General features: G+C 42.9%; 1 protein-coding gene across 5 annotated transcripts in view; it reads right to left on the bottom strand.

The window, feature by feature from the left end:
• Positions 1-20,761, bottom strand: part of RNF19A (ring finger protein 19A, RBR E3 ubiquitin protein ligase) — a 102,547-nt gene that overhangs the window by 46,993 nt on the left and 34,793 nt on the right. For 3 of the 5 annotated variants that reach the window (XM_045005132.1, XM_045005133.1, XM_045005128.1), the window contains exon 1: positions 18,911-19,056. The exons of the other annotated variants lie outside the window; for them this stretch is intronic. The gene's annotated coding sequence lies outside the window, so the exon portion shown is untranslated. Of the gene's footprint in view, positions 1-18,910; positions 19,057-20,761 lie in introns of those variants that run through there. 5 annotated transcript variants of the gene reach the window in all.

Here is a 20,761-nt window from a genome sequence, read left to right as displayed (position 1 = left end):
GTCTAAACCTGACTACAAACACACAAGTCTGTAGGAAGTAATCCAGCATTAAATAATACATGTATATTTCTAAATTGGACAAATTCTGGCAGAGTCGCATGGAATAAATTTATTAACACAATGTATATTTTACCTAGAGACCTAAATTTTAAAAGGCAGCTCTTTGACCTAAAGAGCAAAATTCTGGGGTTACTCATCTGGATTTTGCAAGTCAATAAATATGAAGCCAAAACAACACTTTCAGAAAATTTTATTTACTTTAGTTTTCTTGGTTAAAAAACAATTCCAACTATTAAGTGAGGAAATGGATTTGCTAAAATACAAGCATGCAAGGATATATAATGGTTCTGTACCAATGATTAACGCTGTGCCGGCAGAGCCGATGCAGGAAGTTGTGCAGTTCGGGAACCTGGACCAGCAGATCCAGTGAATGATGAGACTTCTTCCCACTCTTGTGACCCTTGGAATGCACCCCTGCTTCTTGGCCAGAATTCATGGACAATGCAGCCTCTTTCTTGATCTGGAGGAACACTTACTACCATGCTTATGCACATGCTTCTGGGTTTCATGGCTAGGCCCCAGTGTGGTATCCATAGCTAAGGCTGTTTTTGTCATGGATATTTTTAGTAAAACTCATGGACAGGTCACAGACAATAATGAAAAATTCACGGAAGCCTGTGACCTGTCCTTGACTTTTACTAAAAATATCCATAACAAAATGGGTAGCCTGGGCGGCTGGAGGGGGAGGAGCTAGGAGCTTCAGGGTCCCCCTCCACTGGCGGCTCCAAGGTTCGGGGGTCCCCCCCTGCCTCCCGCTTTGCTGGGAATGGCAGGGGTCCCTCTTGCCACCCGCGGCAGCCAGGAGCTCCGGGGGTCCACCCTACCACTCTCGGTGGATGAGAGCAGTGTGGATCCCCCCTGCCGTGGCCCCCCTGCTGTCTGCGGTGGCCCGGCATGGCAGATCCCCCCTGCCGCTGAGTGCTCCCTGCTGCCCCCGGGGGTGGGGAGTGGCAAGGATACCCTCTGCTGCCCATGGCAGTCAGGAGCAGCGGGGATTACCCCCACCGCCCACAGCGGGGATCACCCTCTGCCGCCCGTTGCTGCCAGGAGAAGCGGGGATTCCCCCAGGCTGCCTGTGGTGGCCTGGAGTGGCGTCAAGGTGCTGCAAGGCTCTCCTTGCCTCCACAGACGGCATGGGACCCTGCAGCTCCCAGCCAGTGCTGGCTGAAGTCACGGAGGTCTTTGGATTCCATGACTTCCATGACCTCCGTGACTAAACTGCAGCCTTATCCATAGCACTGGTACTGACAGATCTGGACTGGGACGCCTGGACTGCTCAGGTTGGTGAACATGATGTACTGCTCAGGATCTGGCTATGGTCCCATATTGACCTCTATGAGGTATGTCTTAAGACGTAGGGCCTGGCCTTCCTGGGCACAGGCAGGGAAGGAGAGGCAGATACTGCACCTGGATGCAATGTGGGCTTCCCCCAAGCAGTACAGGAAACGTTGGTGCTTGTCGTTGAGCAAAAACAAGCAAAGGCAGGATGTGCCGACCTTTAATCCTGGTGTCTTCAGGATAATCCAGGGCCCAGACACAGGTGCGGGGGAGACAGGATTGGTGGGAAAATACCGAAGCAATGTCCCAAAATCCCTGATCCTAGAAAAATTACTATGAACACTGAAACTACTACTAAAATCAGTAAAATCTGAACTATGTACAAGAATAAAAAAGCAGTTTTTCTGGAAAGTGCATCACGAAGGACGAGAGAAAAAGGAAGAAGCTCTGATGTGGATCTTGGGCGGTGTGAAGGAACTGAAGACATGGTCGATCTGCTTCGCCCTTTGTCTCGGGTGAAACCACAAGGCAATGCCAGGGTGCATGTTCAGACACTATTACTTTGAAAAGCTCTGGCTGTGGGCACCTGGTGCATGCACACATCTCTCAGTGGAATATAATAGGGACCATCTCTCGTAGAAGCAACATTTATTCTTGTTTCTGTTATGGGAACACTGTCAAAGTGACATCTGGTGAAAAGAATTTTCACATACTACACTTGCCTGAGTTCCCCAGCTCATTTTTATGGTTTTACAACCATACTTTCCGTTAAAGTTTCTCTCTCTCCTGTTAATGAATTTAAGACCTACACAGAAGACAGGGGAAACGAATGATAGTGCAATTGACCAAATACTATCAAATGCACAAAATAAACAACCTGACAAAACCAAACTCTTTCTCTGTTTCCCTCATAGTAACCTTTGGTGTAAGCAACAGTAATATATACAAAAGTGTTATCTTCAGCCACTAAATATGAAACAGATCAGTTATAGTCAAAAAACATTAATTTAAGGTGATAAACTTGTTGGTTACTTTTAAGAGTTTATTGCCAAGAATATAAACCTCCCTCCCTCCTGTTCTCTAGAGAGGAAAAAATGTGCATTACAAGATTTTTTTTGCCAATTTCAACAGATGTGTGAATCAAGAAATAGCATCTATGGTGATTCATCAACTGCACTTTTTATAAGCAAAGTTTTTCCCATGTTCTAATAAATGTTCTCTTTCAATCTTGTGTTCTCTTTGCATGGGATATATCAAACACTCACTCTCAAGCAAGACCAATTCCTACGAGACTTCGCCTCATTTTTGGAATACAGAAGTTCCCACTTATTTAAAGGCAACCTACAATTACCCTACATCAGATTCAAAATCTGAAAGACAGTTAGCCATTCTCTCTTTTGAAGTAGATGTGGCTTTTATTATTAGTTACAAAGTTTTAAAAAGAAAAGATAACACATGAGTAGCCATGCAGAAGAGAGGGTATAAAGACTAGCTTCATTCTGATAACTTAACTAATCATGGTCAGATCTGCACAAAATAATACAAGACTTAGTAGAGCCCTGTGTTTTTTGCAAATGTGAAATACAATGAAATAAAATGAAAAACAAAAAACTAAAAGCTCAGCTCGCAGTGGTAGGTCTTGTCCCATGGGGATGGGGATTTTTCCCACCCCTGAGCAATGTAGTTATTCTGACCTAGTTTCCTAGTGTGGATCAGGTCTAAATTAATAACATTCCTGCTAATATTTTCCAAGTTACTGTGTGCTTTAAACACGGTTGCCAGTCCTGCAGGCAAGGGGGGGGGGGGGAGAAGAGAGAAAAAGGAAGGAAGATGACCCCAAGACAGATATTTCACCCTCATTGCCAGAGGTGCAAGTTGATGCCTCACAGTGTTTCAGACTCCCTGGGCTTCCAGCCTGCTCTCAATCCTGTCCCTGCCCAAGCCTTGTTTCAGCCAGCTTCAGCTCTGTCCTTGCCCCATTCTGATCCTGCTCCAGCCCTGCTCCTGACTCACTTGAGCCCTGTACTCATCTCTTGATGCCCAGAACCCAAGACTCACTCCAATCTGACTTTGACCTTCAGCCTGCTTCCTGACTCTGATCCTGGTTTGGCTTGCCTATGGGCTCTGACCCTGGTTCTGACCCATGGGCTGCCCTTGGCCCAGTCCCAACTCTATATCCAGCTTCAACCACCACTCCAACCACCAAGTCTGACTGCCTAGAACCCAAAGCCTGACAGAGTGCCCATCACCCCAGGACCTGGAGTATTATATGAAATAATTAACAATTGCACACAGATGTCCATAGTAGATTCAACAAGCTGAGATCTTACCTCTCCTAACTTTGCTTTGTGTAGGTGGATTGTTTCTTATTGCAATTACTTTCTAAAATGTCTATGCAATAGCCTGGTTTATTTTCAGTGCATAGTGCAACCAGGATTGGGTTGTGTCTCATCTCTTCCAGTAGGTCATTTCAAAGATGAACATTCAGAGAATATCTGACTACAGTTCTTGAGAGCATCATCCTGGGCACTCACTGTTCCCAAAAAGCATAACAGTTTTGCTAGGTCATGGATAGAGAGACCATTTGTGAGATAGCTTGTCCCAACATACTGAGCACCTTAAAGGTCAAGAACAAGGTTTTGGAAGAACAAGGTTAAGGAAGCAAACTGGGAGCCACCAAGAGAGTGAAGAACACTGGTGTGACATATTCTCAGCAGTTTTTCCTGCTAAGAATATTACCTGTGATCTCCAGCCCAACTGAAGGTGGAAGGGGACATTTTTTGCCACTGTTCCTACCTGGGTATCCTGGATTAGCAAAGCCAGTAGAACTACAAAATTCTCTAGAGTAAGAAAGATGGGATGCTTTTGATGGAGTGAGAGGTCTGCATAAGGTTAAATTATTTTATTTGGCATTCAGTTAACTGTTTGTTCTGATGTGTGGTTTTTCCTTTAAATAGGGCTGTTTTGTTTTTACTTAATAGATCACCGGTGGCAGAATAGCTGTGATTCTAGTTTGTGTGTTATGAGTGGCACATGTAGTTTTATCTTTTTAATTTTTTCTATTTAGCCACTACATACTATGGTGATAGGTTTTACAGAAAATATTTGTGCTAATAACAAAAAAATAGAAAGGAACATAATTGATTAAAGGCATATAGTGTCCTCTTCTTCCCATTTTGTGGGTCTTGACATTTGGATTCATTAGCTCCTTTAACAAGAAACACTGCAGCATGCTAACAATGTCAACCACTATAGAGCATCTGAAGCTTGGCACTGATCCACAGAGGGTCTATCAATATGTTTGAGATACATTTTGCGCACACACCCCCTTATGTTGCAAATTTTCCTATTTAAAACAGGACCCTTTTAGAGCTTTCTTGAAACAGTATTACAAAACAATGACATGTAACAAATCACCCTATGGAAAGCACTATGTTTCACTAGTGTTTATGAGTATGTCTTCAGCATAATGAAGGCTGGTGCACTTTGCCAAGCAAGAAAGCTAAAAATTCTGAATCGGCGAAAGCATGTGAGGTCAAGCATCTTTAGACAGCACTAAATTTAACAGACCGTATTACCCTGGTTAGTGGGAGCACATCTGAAAAAAAGTTACTCATCTCTTGTAGCTGTTCTTCAAAATGAACTGCATACGTCCATTACACTAGGGGAATGTGCATATCTCAGGTACTGATGCCAGAGAGTTTTTCCTAGCAGTAGCTGCAGGGGCAGCCGTGCCTTCACCCTGGCGGCCTTCATGCTCCAAGCCCTGAGTATAAAGGGCAGAGCCACCCGGCCTTTCCTTTCTTCATACCGGTCTCTTAGATGAAAGACTCCAGTGTGTTGGGAAAGGATGGTGGATTGTAATGGAAACATGCAACGCATCAGGAAGAAGTTACAAAAGGTGAGTAACCTGTTTTTCTTCAAGTGATTGCATATGTCCATTACCCAGGTGACTCCAAGCAGTTTCCAGCAGAGGAGGGGCTAAAAGTCTTATTAGAAGGAGGACTGCCGGAGTGCTTTCCCCACAATCATGTCTTCTCTTGAGGTGGCTGTAATTGCACACTGTCTAGCAAGATTGTGGACTGAAGACCATATTGGCATTCTACAGATGTCCACAACAGGGATGTTCCCCACAAACGCTGTAGAGCTGAGTGTGCTCTTGTTTAACATGCAGAGAGTTTTCAGGAGGTGTGATAGATTTGATCTTGTAGTACATAGTAATACAGCTGGCGATCCATTTGGACAATCATTGCACTGTTACAGGATGCCCTCTCATTTCTTCTATGTAAGAGACGAACAGCTGTGAGGAGACCTGAAAAGGCTTTGGTTCTGTTCAGATAAAATGCTGACAAACATTCAAAGTGTGGTGCTTCTCTTTATCTTTATGAGCATGTGGCTTTGGAAAGAAGACCAGTCAATAAATTGATTGGTGTGGTGGATGAAACCAGGGGACCTTCACAGATTCTCTAAGTACCAGTGAGGGCCCAGAGTCCACTGATTACTGACAGTGAACAATGGATATAAAAGAAAAAAGAAAAGGGAGTCAAAGGGCCCAAAATGTGTATAACTAACACCCAACAAATTAACCATAATGGCACATTCACAGAAGGAACGAGCTGAGAGCACACTCCAGCCACTGACCAAAAACGGTAAAAAAAAACCCCAAAGGATGGGTGGGATTGCTTCACCCTTTATACCCTGGCTTGAAGCATGAGGGATGCCAGAGCACAGGCATGGTCACCCCTACAGGCACCTCTAAGGAAAACTCCCAGGTTCTGGTGCATAGGATGTGCATACACACTTAGTGTAATGGACATATGAAATCACTCAAAGGAGGATTTCTAGAGTTTGTTTAAAAGTTTGCAGTTATAAAAAGTTTTAAAATCCTGAGAGTACATAAGTCATGACTGGAGCTGGTCAGGAATTTTTCTGACAAAACATTTTTGTTGGAGAAAGTGCAAATTCATAAAATCCAAAATGTTTCACAGAAGAACTGTTGCCAAACCACAGGTAACCATCAGAAACCTCTCTGGTTGCTGGACATCACACCTGGTTGGCTTGCTGGATATCCTGAGCTTCCAGGGTCTGTGACTTTGGGGCAGTCCTGCCATGCAGACTATCCCAGGGTCAGGGACCCCAGGGCTTCCAGTCTCTTGGCAGTGGAGCTGAAAGCCTGGAAACCCTGGCTTTAAACAGGGCTCTGCTGCAGGCTTCAGCTTGAACCAGGATTTTCCAGGCTTCCAAGCTCCCTGCCACAGAGACGAAGCGTGGCAGACCTGACTTTGCAGCAGGCAGTCTGGAAACCAAACTATTAAAACTAAAATTTAAGCCTGGGGAGCCAGCTGGCCTGGGACTCTGGAAGCTCTGCAACCTCAGCCCAAAGCAATACACACGGTGGGGTTGCCTGGGACCCTGGAAGCCTCCTCTACTGCTGAGTGAAACTGACACAGTTAAATACCCTCACTGTTAAACATATGCCTTATTTCCAGTGTGAACTTGTCTAGCTTCAGTTTACAGTCACTGGATCTTATTATACCCTTGTCTGCTAGACTGAAGAGGTCATTATCAAATGATATACTCATTAACAACTTCAACTTACATAGCAGTATGCCATGCTGAAAAGAGTGTGCATGAACCAGTACCAATGGTATCAGCAATAATCTGGGACTAGCATGTAATTTCTTTGCTGACGTTGCAGCAAAGACAGTAAAGACAATACCTGTCTACTAAACACACATTTGAGTTTAAGGTAGTTTTTGGTCTCCATTCAAATCAACATCACTTTCCTAGCCTGTTGATAACCATACCATACCCTGCACGGCTCCCTTTTTCTAAGGCACCAAATTCAAGCTTCTTGTCCTTGTCTTCAAGTTTTCTACATAAATATTCCCTCCATACTTAGCCATCCTTATCACTTTGTATCACCTCCTGTCCTCCCATCACCCTAATTAACCCATTCTTCAAGTCCTCTCACAGCCATCTCTCCAACTTCTTCTATCCTGCCCCCTATTTTCAGAATGCTTGCACACAGATTATTTGTGAAGGGATTATGCGCTCTACTTTCAAATCCCCCATGAAGACCCACTTATGACATGACGACTTAAAAAAAAATCTAGATAATTACAGATAGGCTAGAGACTTGCAGATTTACACATTTTACAAAAAAAAGGCATGCTGTATTCACTTCCTCTTTTAGTCTGCCTTTCTGTTGGATTCAACCAGTAAGGGCTTCAGGTCAAAGATTATATATTCTCTAGTCACAAACGTCAGATGCACCAAACTCACCTTCAATGCAGCTGACGGAGACAAAGGTTAGCTACATTATGCCTCTCGCAGAGTGACTGGTGCAATGAACTAATAAGGATCACACCACCAAATGGGAACTGGCAGAGGGAACTGCACATGATCTCTTCTTACCCCTTCCACTTTCTCCATCCAGCTTCAACTCATTCCTTGTGTCAGAGGAGCTGGCAGAAAGCAAGGATCCCCTGTGTCTAAGGAATCCTCATATGCACCCTCAGGGTAGCTCTAAGGTCATTTTGCATCAGTCCCACTGAATAAAGTGATTTTAGCAAGATCAGTGGTCCAGATCCCTGTTTAGAAAGAGGATGTAGCCCATTTTGAGCACTACTGTAAACAGATAAATACCATCACATAGCAAAGTCAAAAAGGGACCAGCCAGGTATCATTTAGTGTAGGCACATGTAAACCCAAACAACCCAAAATGTACAGATCTGTGCAGTACTGCACAGCTCCAAATTAAGCTCTTATGCACAATTTGAATTTTTCCTCCATTAAACTCTAAAACATCACGAGCATAGATTACATAAACATATTATATTTGATCCTTCTGTGACTATGGACAAGTGTTCTCACCTCTGGATTCTGTGGAGGTATACTACTTACAGAGAGTGTCCTAACTCGTTTAATTAGTTGGCTGTCTGGAAAATGCTACCAACCTAAGGGGTTAAGAATGATAAAAGAGAACCACCCCATGAAACTGCACGACTAGAATACAAATCCAACTGTAGCAATACTTTCATTAAAATGAAACACAAACTGATCTTTCCCCTCAGTTGAAAAGGAAGCCAGCTTGCATCAAAGAATCTCTTTCTTCTTTGACCTCCTTGTAAGCCAAGTTAGACCACCAAAGCAGGATTTACAGCAAATTCAGCATTTAAAACCCTAATTAACTCTAAGTGCAGACCATGTGGAAGATGGTGCTAAGGAATTCAAATATAACCTGTCTTTTCTGAGAAGATTCTTAGGGCATTAGGAAATCCTGAATGTAAGGAATTAGAGTTACCTATAAAAAGGACCAAAAGTTTAACTACTTCATTAATCCATTCTTGACAAAGACCCAAATAAGCAGAACAAAATGATAGATTTGGCAGAGGTTTTCAGTCAGTATGAAGCTTATTTTTAATTTTAATTAAATTAAAGCTGACACTCCATTCTTTTTGCTTTTTAAGCTGCTTTTGAGTTTGCCTCTGAACTTTGTTCATCTGCACTTTATACTTAATAGTAAAAAATACCATGAAGTACTATATTTATACACAGGTTGGCTGCAATTTAGCAAATAAATCAGAATTTAGTCCCCCACAACTTCATTCACCTAATAAGTGGAAAACAAAAACATGTCTATCACATTTAGAATGTCCCTAGAAATAGAAATACTTCACCATAGAAATATCAGTACTTTTCTTAACATCTTGAATTGAAATAAATGGCGCTTCTGGCATTACAAAACTATAAGTAGTAAATTCCTTCCTGACCTCACATCTGTAGTAATGTCTGACCAAAGAGAGACAACCAGTTACTGAATTCTCTAGTATTTTACAACAAAGATTAGCATTTGTCATGCCTAGGCACCATATTACAGCTGAAGTATCCTACAGTGCCAAGGGTCCTTAAATTATGCACCAGGGCCCCAGAATTATGTGATGTCCCCCAACCCTCCCTCTTTACAACCAATACAATATCCTCATATTTTATTATAGTAATAATATTATAAACTGTTTCTAATGTTCAATGTGTATAGATTTTGTACTGAAATACCCTCCTCCCCCCACCCCCAGCTGTTGGTGGGAAGATAAAGGTACTGGTCGTTAGTTAGAGGATAGCTAAAGCTTTTCGGCACACATGCAAAAAAATAAAGCCCTGATCTGCAGTAACCAGTAGATAGTTGAGGCTTCTGGTACCAGACAGGGGGTGCAACTCCTTTCCCATCCACCTAGAATAAGGGAAGAATAGACTTTAAGAGGAGTGGAGGGTGCCACGCTGTCTGGAGTGGCTCACTACCAGGAGTGCCTACCTCAGGGCAGAGTGTCAAAAATGGAGTAGACACACCAAACTGGTGGTATGTTCTATAATTAGATTTCACCAACCTAGTAACAAATGCAAACTCCTGAATCACTAACAGTCTTACCATGGAGTCACAGAAAGTCCCCATAGTGATAAATAGTCACTTTTACACACACACACACACACACACACACAGCTTCCAGTCCCAAAAGATCAGTCACTTATCTAGGATACCAACTGATCTGGGGTCTCACACCAAAGACAACTCCTATGGCCAATTCTGTAATAAACTAACTAAAGGGTCATTAACTAGGAAAAAGAAATAAGTTGGTTACACGTTAAAGCAAGCAATCATATAACACAAGTGAGTTGCAATCTAAATGCTAAGAGTGTGAGCTGTAGCGATTTGTCAATTCAAAAAGTATTTCAAGGCAACCCCAAGGATAATCCTGAGGGATCTCTCCCTTCAGTTTGAACTCTCACAGGGCAAAGAGAAGAAGAAATTTTCTGTCCCCCCATATTTATACTTTCTTCTCCTAGAAACAAATCTGACAGCAACAGTTCATCTTTTGATCCTCAGGAATCACATGGAGCATACACAGTCTCTCAAAGGTTATGAAATATTCAGCAATGTCACCAGATTCGCTATATGGTGGGCACAACTGCTCCCACTTGTGGATTTTTGGAGAGGTGGGGTCCCCTGGTCGGGGGTTCTGTCTCCTCCACTCCAACACAGCCAGTTAATTTTTCTCTCTTTCCTTCTCAAAGACTAGCCTCTGGATCTCTGTGGCCTTGTCGTGGTCTGCTTTTTGTCTGGCTGCTTGTGCCTCCATTTCTTTGTCAGCCTCCAGCTTTCTCCATTCTCGGGCTTCCCCAGCCTCTAGCTGTCTCAGTTCCACGGTTCTTTCATGAACTAACTTCTGCCTGGCTGCTTCTGCTTCAATTTCCATCTGTTTTAATTCCATCTGTCCCTTACGCATCCTCTCATTTTCTTCTACTTGCAAACTGTGGAAATCCAACTTTTTGGTAGCTTCACTTTCACTCATTTTCCTACTTTTCTGTCCCTACTTCTCTTGCCCGAAATAAGCAAACAGAAAACAACAAACCAGTAACCACTTTGTCTGTTCTTTAGTCACCACACTTAAAACTCACTTAAAATCGCCACTAGCATTTCAGGCAATAAGCTGTGCACACTATGCTGCTCAACTACGCCATTGTGACAGGTTGGACCCCTTGGGAAGCCACCTGATGTGCTGAGATACCACTGAATCTACCTGTTCTGCCAACATGGGCCCCCTTTAACCTGTCTTGCTGAGCCAGGCACTTAAAACCTTCTCTAACACACACACAGGCAGGGCCACACCCAGGAAACAGCAACAGTTTGTTTGTTTTTTTTAAAAAGAGATGGAAACGTGACAAATAGATGCGGTCCAACCTGGAGCGGCACGACCGATGGGCTTCCACCTGGACATAGGTGAACGTGGAGACATCGTCCGGGTGGTGGTCGTGCCAGACGTCCACCAGGGAGTGATGGGTGACAATCTCCCGGAGGACGTCCGCGGCGGCCGGGCACTGCTCGGTCCCCGAGCGGTCCCGCTCCTCTAGGACGGTGTTGAAGTCCCCGCCCAGGACCAGGCACTCGCGAGGATCCAAGGAGCCGAGGAAGGCGGACGCCTGCTGATAGAACTGCAGCCGCTCCGGGGCCGATGTCGGGGCATAGACATTGACGAGGTTGACCACGAGCCCCTCCATGCGGACCCGGAGGTGCAGCAGGCGGCCCGGCACAGCCTCGGTGACCCCCAGCACCTCAGGCCGTCCCAGGCAGGTCCCTTCTTCATGGAAAGGGGAGAGGAGGAATGCACTTAACTCTGTAATTCTTGATATCACACAGTGACTCATTTGAGTTTAATAAGCAGGATTTAACATCTTGTTAGAGACCATCATTTGCATTACCACAAGGCTTTTTTTTCCTGTTTGCTTTCTATCACTTTATAATATGGGATTTAGTTGAGTGGGAACAATGCAGGTAGTATCCTACAAGCATTTTTACAAAATACTAATCAACTTAACATATAATATTTATTTTGAAAATGCTAACAAAGGTAAGCAAGACTGGTTTCCAGCTATGTAAGGGTATGTCTTCACTGCCAACGTTAAAGTGCTGCCGGTAGCGCTTTAACATGGCTGTATAGTTGTGGCACCAGTACTAAAAAAAAAAAAACCCACCTCCATGAGGGGAATAGCTACCAGCACTGGTGCACTGTCTACACTTCCACTTTACAGAGTTGAAACTTGCATTGTTCAGGGGTGTGAAAAAAAGTTTCAGTGCTGTAAAGTGGCAGTGTAGATAAGGCTTAAGTGTTCAGTGAGGCCTGGGTCTTTGGCATGAGGTGGCACCTGATCTGCCAGCATCAGAGGGCTAGGTTGGTCTCACTTTGCAAACTATCCTGATGCAAAGGGGAGAGAGAGAACAGTAAGAATCCAGCTCAATCAGGAGCTCTTTAATTATCTGAAAACCAAAAAGGAATCTTACAAAAAAGGAAACAGAGACCAATTGCTGAGGAGTACAAAAATAATGCACAAGGATGTAGGGACAAAATCAGAAAGGCAAAAGGTATAAAATGAATTACATGTACTGAGGAACATAAAAAGCAATAAGAAAATTTATATACATTAGGAACAAGAGAAAGACAAAAAGAAAGAGTAGGTCCTCCTCTACTTATCAGAGGAGAGCTAACACCACATGACATTAAAAAGGCTCAGGTGTTCAGTGCCTCTTTTGCTTCTGTCTTCACTAAAAAGGTTAATGTGACTAGATACTGAACACAATAATGTTAACAACAAGGGGGAAGGAACATGCACCAAAACAGGGAGAGAACAGTTGAAAGAATATTTAGATAAGTTAGACATGGTCAAGTCAGTAGGGCCTGATGATATTCATCCTAGGGTACTTAAGGAACTAGCTGAAGCACTCATCTTTGAGAGCTCCTGGAAAACAGGTGAGGTCCCAGAGGGCTGTAGAAGGGCAATCATAGTACCTATCTTTGTTCCCATTTAAAGAGGAACCAGGGAATTATAGACCAGTTATCCTAAATGCATAAAGGGGCATATAAACGCTTAGCATATCTGGCTTATAAATACCTTGCAATGTTGGCTACAAAAGTGCCATGCAAAAGCCTGTTCTCACTTTCAAGTAAGCTTGTAAATAAGAAGAGGGCAGCATTATCTCTCGTAAATGTAAACAAACTTGTTTATCCTAGTGACTGGCTGAACAAGAAGTAGGACTGAGTGGACTTGTAGGCGCTACAGATTTACACAGTTTTGTTTTTGAGTGCAGTTATGTAACAACAACAACAATCTACATTTGTAAGTTGCATTTTCATGATAAAAAGATTTCACTACAGTACTTGTATGAGGTGAATTGAAAAATACTATTTCTTTTATCATTTTTGCAGTGCAAATATTTGTAATATAAAATAATATAAAGTGAACACTGTACACTGCATTCTGTGTTGCAACTGAAATCAATATATCTGAAAATGTAGAAAAACGTCCAAAATATTTAATAAATTTTAATTGGTATTTTATTGTTTAACAGTGAATTTAAAACTGCAATTAATTTTTAACTGCAATTAATTTTTTGAGTTAATCACGTGAGTTAACTGTGATTAACTGACAGCCCTACAAACCAACCTAATTTTCTTTTCTCACAGTTACTGGCCTAGTGGATCGGGAGAAGCAATAGCTGTGAAGTACCTTGATTACAGAAAGGCTTTTGACACAGTCCCACATAACATTCTCATAAGTAAATGAGGGAAATGTGGTGATGAGATTACTATAATGTAGGTGCACAGCAGCTTGAAAGACCATACTCAAAGAGTAGTTATCAATGGTTTGCTTCAAATTGGAGGGCTAATCTACTGGGGCCCCCATAGATACTTCAAATACTAGACAATATTTTCATTAATGACTTGGATAATAGAGTGGAGAGTATGCTTGTAAAATCTGCAGATGACACCAAGTTAGGAGGCAAGCACTTTGGAGGTCAGAATTAGAATTCAAAACAACCTTGGCAAATGAGAGAATTGGTCTGAAATCAACAAGATGAAATTCAATTAAGTGCAAAGTACTTCACTTATAAAGGAAAAAAATGCACAACTACAGAATGGGAAATAACTGGCTAGGTAGTAGTACTGCTGAAAAGGATCTGGGGGTAACAGTGGATCACAAATTTAATACGAGTAAATGATGTGATGCAGGTGCAAAAAAGCAAATATTATGGGGTGTTTTAACTGGAGTGTCATATATAAGACATGGGAGGTAATTGTCCCACTCTGCTCGGCACTGGAGAGGGCTCAACTAGTGTACTATATCCAATTCTGGGTGCCACACTTTAGGAAAGATGGGACATATTGGGGGAAAGTCCAGAGGTGAGCAACAAAAAAAGATAAAAGGTTTAGAAAACCTGACATATGAGGAAAAGTTAAAACAACTGGCATGTTTAGCCTTGAAAAAAAAAAAAAGACTGAGGGGAGACCTGCTAACAGTTTTCAAATACATTCAGAACTGTAATAAAAAGGACAGTGATCAATTGTTCTTCATGTCTACTGAAGGGAGGAGGGGAAGGATAGCTCAGTGGTTTGAGCATTGGCCTGCTAAACCCTGGGTTGTGAGTTGAATCCTTGAGGAGGCCATTTAGGAAACTGGGGTAAAATTTTATCTGGGGATTGGTCCTGCTTTGAGCAGGGAGTTGGACTAGATGACCTCCTGAGGTCCCTTCCAACCCTAATATTCTATGATTCTATGAAGACAAGTAGTAGTGACTTTAATCTGCCCCCCTCAGAATCCCCAACCCATCCTGCTCCTTGTCCCCTCACGACCCCCAAGACTCCTTCCCCAACCACCACCCCAGGACTCCAACCCTCCTGTTCCCTGTCCCCCGACCCCTATCCACCCCACCCCCCGCCAAATCCTGAGAGATCCCGGAATGCCCACAATCCAACCCCCATTCCCCGTCCCCTGACCGCCCCCTTAGAACCTCTGCACCCTCCCTGTCCTCCAACTGTCCCCGGGACTCCCTGCCCCTTATCCAACCCCCCTGGGCCCGGCCCCCTGCCATGCTGCTTACCCCCGCCTCCCCCCTCTCCTGGAGCCTCAGCGTGCCACGCCCAGGAGTGGCCCTGGACAGCGCTGCAGCGGTGTGGCTCCAGCGGGGCCTGAGCTCCCACTGGTTGGCCCAGAGCTCACATCCCTGCCCCCTTACCATGCGGCTCCGAGCAGGGAGGAGCTCATGCCCCGCCCAAGCTACGCTGCTTTAGCTCTGTCCAGGGCCACTCCTGGGTTACTCCCACCTCTCCCCTCTCTCGGAGCCTCAGCACACCGCATCCAGGAGCTGCCCTGGCTCCTAGACAGTGCTGCAGCGGCCTGGCTCCGGCGGGACCGGAGCTCGCAGCCCTGCCCCCTTACCATGCGGCTCTGAGCAGGGAGGAGCTCAGGTCCCGCTGGAGGCACACCACTTTAGCTCTGTCCAGGGCCGCCCCTGGATGTGGCGCGTTAAGGCGCTGAGGGATGGGGGAAGGCAGAGGCAGGGCCAGAGCATTCTCGTAGGGGCCCTTGTGGGCCCTGGGGCAAATTGCCCCACTTGCCGCCCCCCCCCCCAAGGTGGCCCTGCTACCCACTGGATGAGTTGAAGATCTTGTGAATCATTATCTTCATATTCTAGTCTCAACCATCCCAGAGGGCCTCTTCATCCACATATATATCTGGTTTTTTTGCCACCCCAGGCCAAATTGAGAGGGAAAAAGTTGAGCGTGATGGTAGAAAACAAAGACTGAAACAGACAGGTTTAAAATGAAGACTCTCTCAAAGCCTACACCAAGACAATCTTCCTCAGCCTCCACAGAAGTGCCACATGTCACCTTAAGGAGCTATCCAGAGTGGTAAATAAATTCATAATCCTGACTACCACACTCCACAGCAGAACCCAGCAGCAAGGACTATCATCTTACTTTGCTGAAAAGATCAAGAGCATTTGTAAACACTTCTCAAACTGCATGAATCCATTCCCTCTATACTGTCCAATAGACTCAAGACCTGCGACTCTGAGACCTTGCCTTTCCTGGTTGGTAAAACAGTCACAAGTAACTGGTGTCACTCATGACTGAAGTCAACCAATGCTGCCTTGAGAGAAGGAATCTTCCCTTCATCATTCAAACTTACAACAGTGACTAACACTGAAGAAAACTACCTTGGATAAATAGGAGCTAGGCAACTACTGTGCTGCATCGAGCCTTCCATTTCTGAGCTATTTCATAGAGATACTAACTACAAGCTTATCTAAGTGAAGCCAATGTCCTAGAGTTGGCAGAATCTGGTTTCAAGTCAACACCGGATGAAAACAGCTTTAATGGCACTGACGGATAACTTCCTGGTATTGATAGATAGAGGGCAGACATCCGGCCTCACTCAACTACACCCTCTCTCAAAGTGCAAGCAATATGCAGATGAGACACAGCTCTATTTAACCTTTACCACATTCCACTAACACCAAGTTGGCCCATTGCTTGGACATGTTCAGCTTACGAATAAAGAACAGGCATTTGATACTCAATACAAGCACCAGAGAGCTGATACTGGTGAGCAGAAGAAAGCTTTGAGGAGTTGGAAGCCATGGTGCAGTCTTCTTTGGTTGATGGTACACATCCACAATGAGTCAAATCTGTCTTTAGGTTAGCTGTGCTCCTTGCTGACACTAAACTCTGACACAAAGTCAAGTAATGCTTTGTACTGGACTAAGAGACTCTATCCCATCTTGCATGCATCTGACGAAGTGGGTATTCACCCACGAAAGCTTATGCTCCAATACGTCTGTTAGTCTAGAAGGTGCCACAGGACTTGTCACTTTTTACAGATCCAGACTAACACGGCTACCCCTCTGCTACTTATCCCATCCTGGTAGGTGATGATCTGCCCGTAGTTATATATACATACACCTTTGTCACATCCCAGCTGGACTATAGCAATGCAATATAGTAGGGCACAAAGCATCAGCCCTTTCTTAGGTAATTCCACCTAATTCAGAATCTCAGCAACATGGGCTATTGCAAGTACATCAAAATTATCCTCTGCTCTCTATCCCTGGCTTCCCAAAGAACAGGGAGTCAAGTTCAAGGTCACAGTCCCTATCTTCCAGGCTCTCAATGGCCTGGTCCAAGGATATCTAAAAGATTTTCTAAAGCTGTAAGAGAGACACTGTGGTCAACAACTCTGTTCTTCAGGCACTACAGAACTTTCTACCGCAAAGGTAATGATAATCTGCACAGGAGACAGATGTCTCAGTGGCTGGTTCCAGACTGCAGAAGAAACATCCACGGGAACCAAGAACTATGCCAAACCTCACATTCTGCTCCTAAATTCAAGACATACTTATTTAACCTTGTCTTCCCCAATATAAACATGTGCCTATTTAAAAAATAAACAAGACTGTATACAATTTCCCTACTGAGGAGGGGATGAGAGAAAAAATGAACCACATGTGACAGATGTTAGTCACACTGCTTAATACACTACTAGAAGGCACTCAAATATTACAGTGATTAGGGTTATACAAGAACCTTCATGCAACAGAATAGAATTATACCAGGCCTATAACTCCAACATTTAGCAGAAAGTTTCCTTTTGCCAAATTCAGTGGTCCATCTGCATACAGAGGGAAAACATGGTGAACACAGTAATTACATTTATTTTATTAATTTCAGTTATTTTCAAATTAACTAATATTTCATGTGAAATTAAGTGTGTAAGATAATGACATGGAAAAGTTACAGAATTTAAAAAATAAAAGATTCTAAAAATGGTCAGTTGTAATGTGGCTTTCCTGTTGAAATTCTAAGTTTTTAGAATTTGACTATGATCTGCAAAATTCAAGTTTGTTCTTACTAAAACAGTATACTTTGCATAATGGTCAACTGGAGATTTTATTTAGCTTTAAGGGTCTTAATTTACAAAAGTTCTAAAATTATTCACTTTGCTCTATAAAACCTGTGAATGTGGAAAAACTGTCATATGATTTATTCAAAAATATTCTAAAAATGCACCAAATTGTAATTATTCAACCAGACACACTATGAAGTGTTTCTTGCTGCCACATGTTCTTATTGAGTAATATGCATGTGATACCATCAGAACTGCTTAATGTTTTTATAACCTTGTCAATTACCAGTGCATATATCGTATCTAGTAGCCTATCCCAGGATGGGCTTGATCAGTGCTGCTCTGCCTCTCTATTTTCTCAAGTCTTCGCTCTGCCCTTTGTTCTGCTATTGCCTATAAAATGCTCATTGCTGGATGATGATACAGAGATAGAAAATTATCTTACCTCCCATCCCCTCACCTTGTTAATTCATAATTTGCAGTTGAATTGCCTAAAATGTTTTTTACCCCAGAACTGTTCTACTGATCAAAGAGCGTTGAATTGCTGCATATTATATAAAATGTCATTTACAGAATAATTCTTTCAAATTGGATCAAAATGTAACAGTAGTTTGTTACAAACATACAGACACCATTACAAAAGATACTTCATAGACGGAGCAGCCATACCACTATTACTTGGCCAGACCAATAAAGAGATTCACCCCCTGGCCATCAGGGAGCTTTGTTCCATGACCGTGACATTAGTCACGAAATGGGATTTAAGTTTAAGAAAAAAGGTACACCTAGAGTATTTTAGTCAATACAAGTACAATATGTGTATTAATACATATAATGATCTGTCAAGTTAACTCTGCCATGATAATGATCTGCCAAGTTAACTCTGATGTCACAATTCTGCTACCCAATAATGAACTGTTCTGTCTTGGATCCTAAAACCTTCTTTGTCTGCTAATACTAACAGCTTCAGCCCAAGCTATAATGTATGCTGAGCGAAGCTGTTTAAATAACCATGGGTCAGGCTGGCATTGTACCATAGTACTCAAATCAGCAGTTAAATTTAACAAACAAAAAATACCACTGTTCTACTCATAACTTAGTTTAGATTTAAATGAATACAAGTAGAATATTTTAGATCAGCCCACTTCCCCACTAAAGTTAAGAGCAGCTTCAGCTAGATTTGTGGCTATTCCTCAAGTAAATGCAGCAGAAAATAAGGCGGAGGCTAAATCAGAATTAGCCAGTGAGATTGCTCCCAAAATGTAATAGCTTTGACTGTGCATATAATCCCCACATGGTCGATATAGAGTACATCTGCCTACCACCAGCTGCTTACCTCTGATGTCACAGTGCCACATAACTAGGACAGGTGGAGGAGAAAAGGGGAAGGGACAAGGAGAAAGAGGGAAGAGAGATGAAGTGGGGGCGGGGGCTGCAGGTAAAAGGTAAAGCTATCTCCGAAGTCACAGATCTACCAGTATCAACCAGTCTGTATATAAATGGTATTGTTGGCATGTGAGCCCTTGATGCAACCTCATTTGTTCACTCATTTCACCCCACCAATGATATCATAGCATGCAAATGATCTGAACAGGCAGAGGAAAAGAGGGGGGCGGAGGGGTCTGATGCCAAATGGCAGTGAGAGGATAGAGGAGCACCTCTTCCAACACCAGTTCCAAAATCCATGAATTTCATTGTGTAAGTAGCTACCTCAGCCTACTCTAAAAATATACAACCGCAGACCCTCATTTCCCTTTCTTAGGTTTGGCTTTAACAAATAAATTAATATAACAAAGTTCAATTCAAGCCTTCTCTGCAGCCATGTTCACTGCTAAGGTTCCTACCTTAGGATTTCTTATGCTAGATCCTTTCTCCCAAGAAAGCGATTTCCATCCCCCTTACATATGGCTGAGGTAATGAGCCTTACTGCATCTTTTCCTTGAAAAAACACAGCTGCTAAATGGGTAAGGTGCTGCAGAGAGACACTCCCCTAGGTGTTCACACACAGGTACTATTTTATTTAATTTAAAGGCATTTTTAATGTTGGGAGCAGATACTTTCCATAATACGTTCAATTATAACATATCTCATTGTTTTGAGCTATTGATATATATATGCCATTGAATGTCTCTCAATTAAATACTCTATTGCATCTCAGATTTACACACATTTTATATGTACAGTAGATATATTCAAATACAGAAAAAAAAACTGCTAAAGGAACATTAAGGCTGCACAGTGAAGCAGTGTAAACTTAGCAAATACCACAATTAAAGTTTCCTGTGAAACCTTAATGCAAGCGCACAAGGGAGCTGAATTATGATGATGTTTAATTACAGGATCACAAACTGTGTTTTTCAGAGGACCCTGGCCTCATTTAGTACACAGGATAGAGCTCACTGAATGGGTAACTTTTTTCCTCATCATTCAGTGTGTGCTTTTATGCCTTTACCACACATCATCCAAACCCTGCCGTGAAAAGAGAATTAATACTTTTCTCATGATACTCATTTTCTATAGCATTCATCACCACACTATTTAAGTGCTTTACAAACATTAATGACTTAATCTCCACAGTACTCCTGTAAAGGAAGTATATTATCCCTATTTTGCAGCTAGGGAATAGAAGTGATCTTAAGGCAAAAACTGTTAAGCGTCCACCAATGTTGCATGCCCAACTAGAGATGCCCTGAGCCAGATTTTTCAGAGTACTTAGCATTTTTATATTACCCTATAGATTCAAAGCCGTTACCATTGACTTCAGCTGCATCTGAGAGTGCTCAGCACTTGTGCAATCAGGCCCTGGTTATCTTAAATTGGGCAGCCTATAAATGAGTAACATGCAGTCAGTGGTCACCTAGGTAAAGCTTGGTTTAAGTGACTTGCTTTGCATTACGTATGAACTCTATAGAGGAAGCAGGCATAGAATTTAATTTCGCAGTGTGGCACTGCATTGCCATAACCACAAAACCTTCCTTTCTTGTCCTATAATCCCCTGCCTCAATCACTACACACCCTCTAACTTCTGCACTAAGTGAGGCACTGGTCCTTCACACAACAGCCTCATTCCCTACAAAACCATCCCGAGCACTGAATGTGGCAGGTATCCTATGGGAACATTAGTATTTGAAAATCTAGTTAAAGATATACCATAATGCAAATGGCACAAGGAGTCCAGAACAGTGGT

Source organism: Mauremys mutica, chromosome 2 (assembly GCF_020497125.1).
Source record: "Mauremys mutica isolate MM-2020 ecotype Southern chromosome 2, ASM2049712v1, whole genome shotgun sequence".
NCBI classification, from domain to species: Eukaryota; Metazoa; Chordata; order Testudines; family Geoemydidae; genus Mauremys; species Mauremys mutica.
This window is presented reverse-complemented; position numbering and strand designations above follow the sequence as displayed.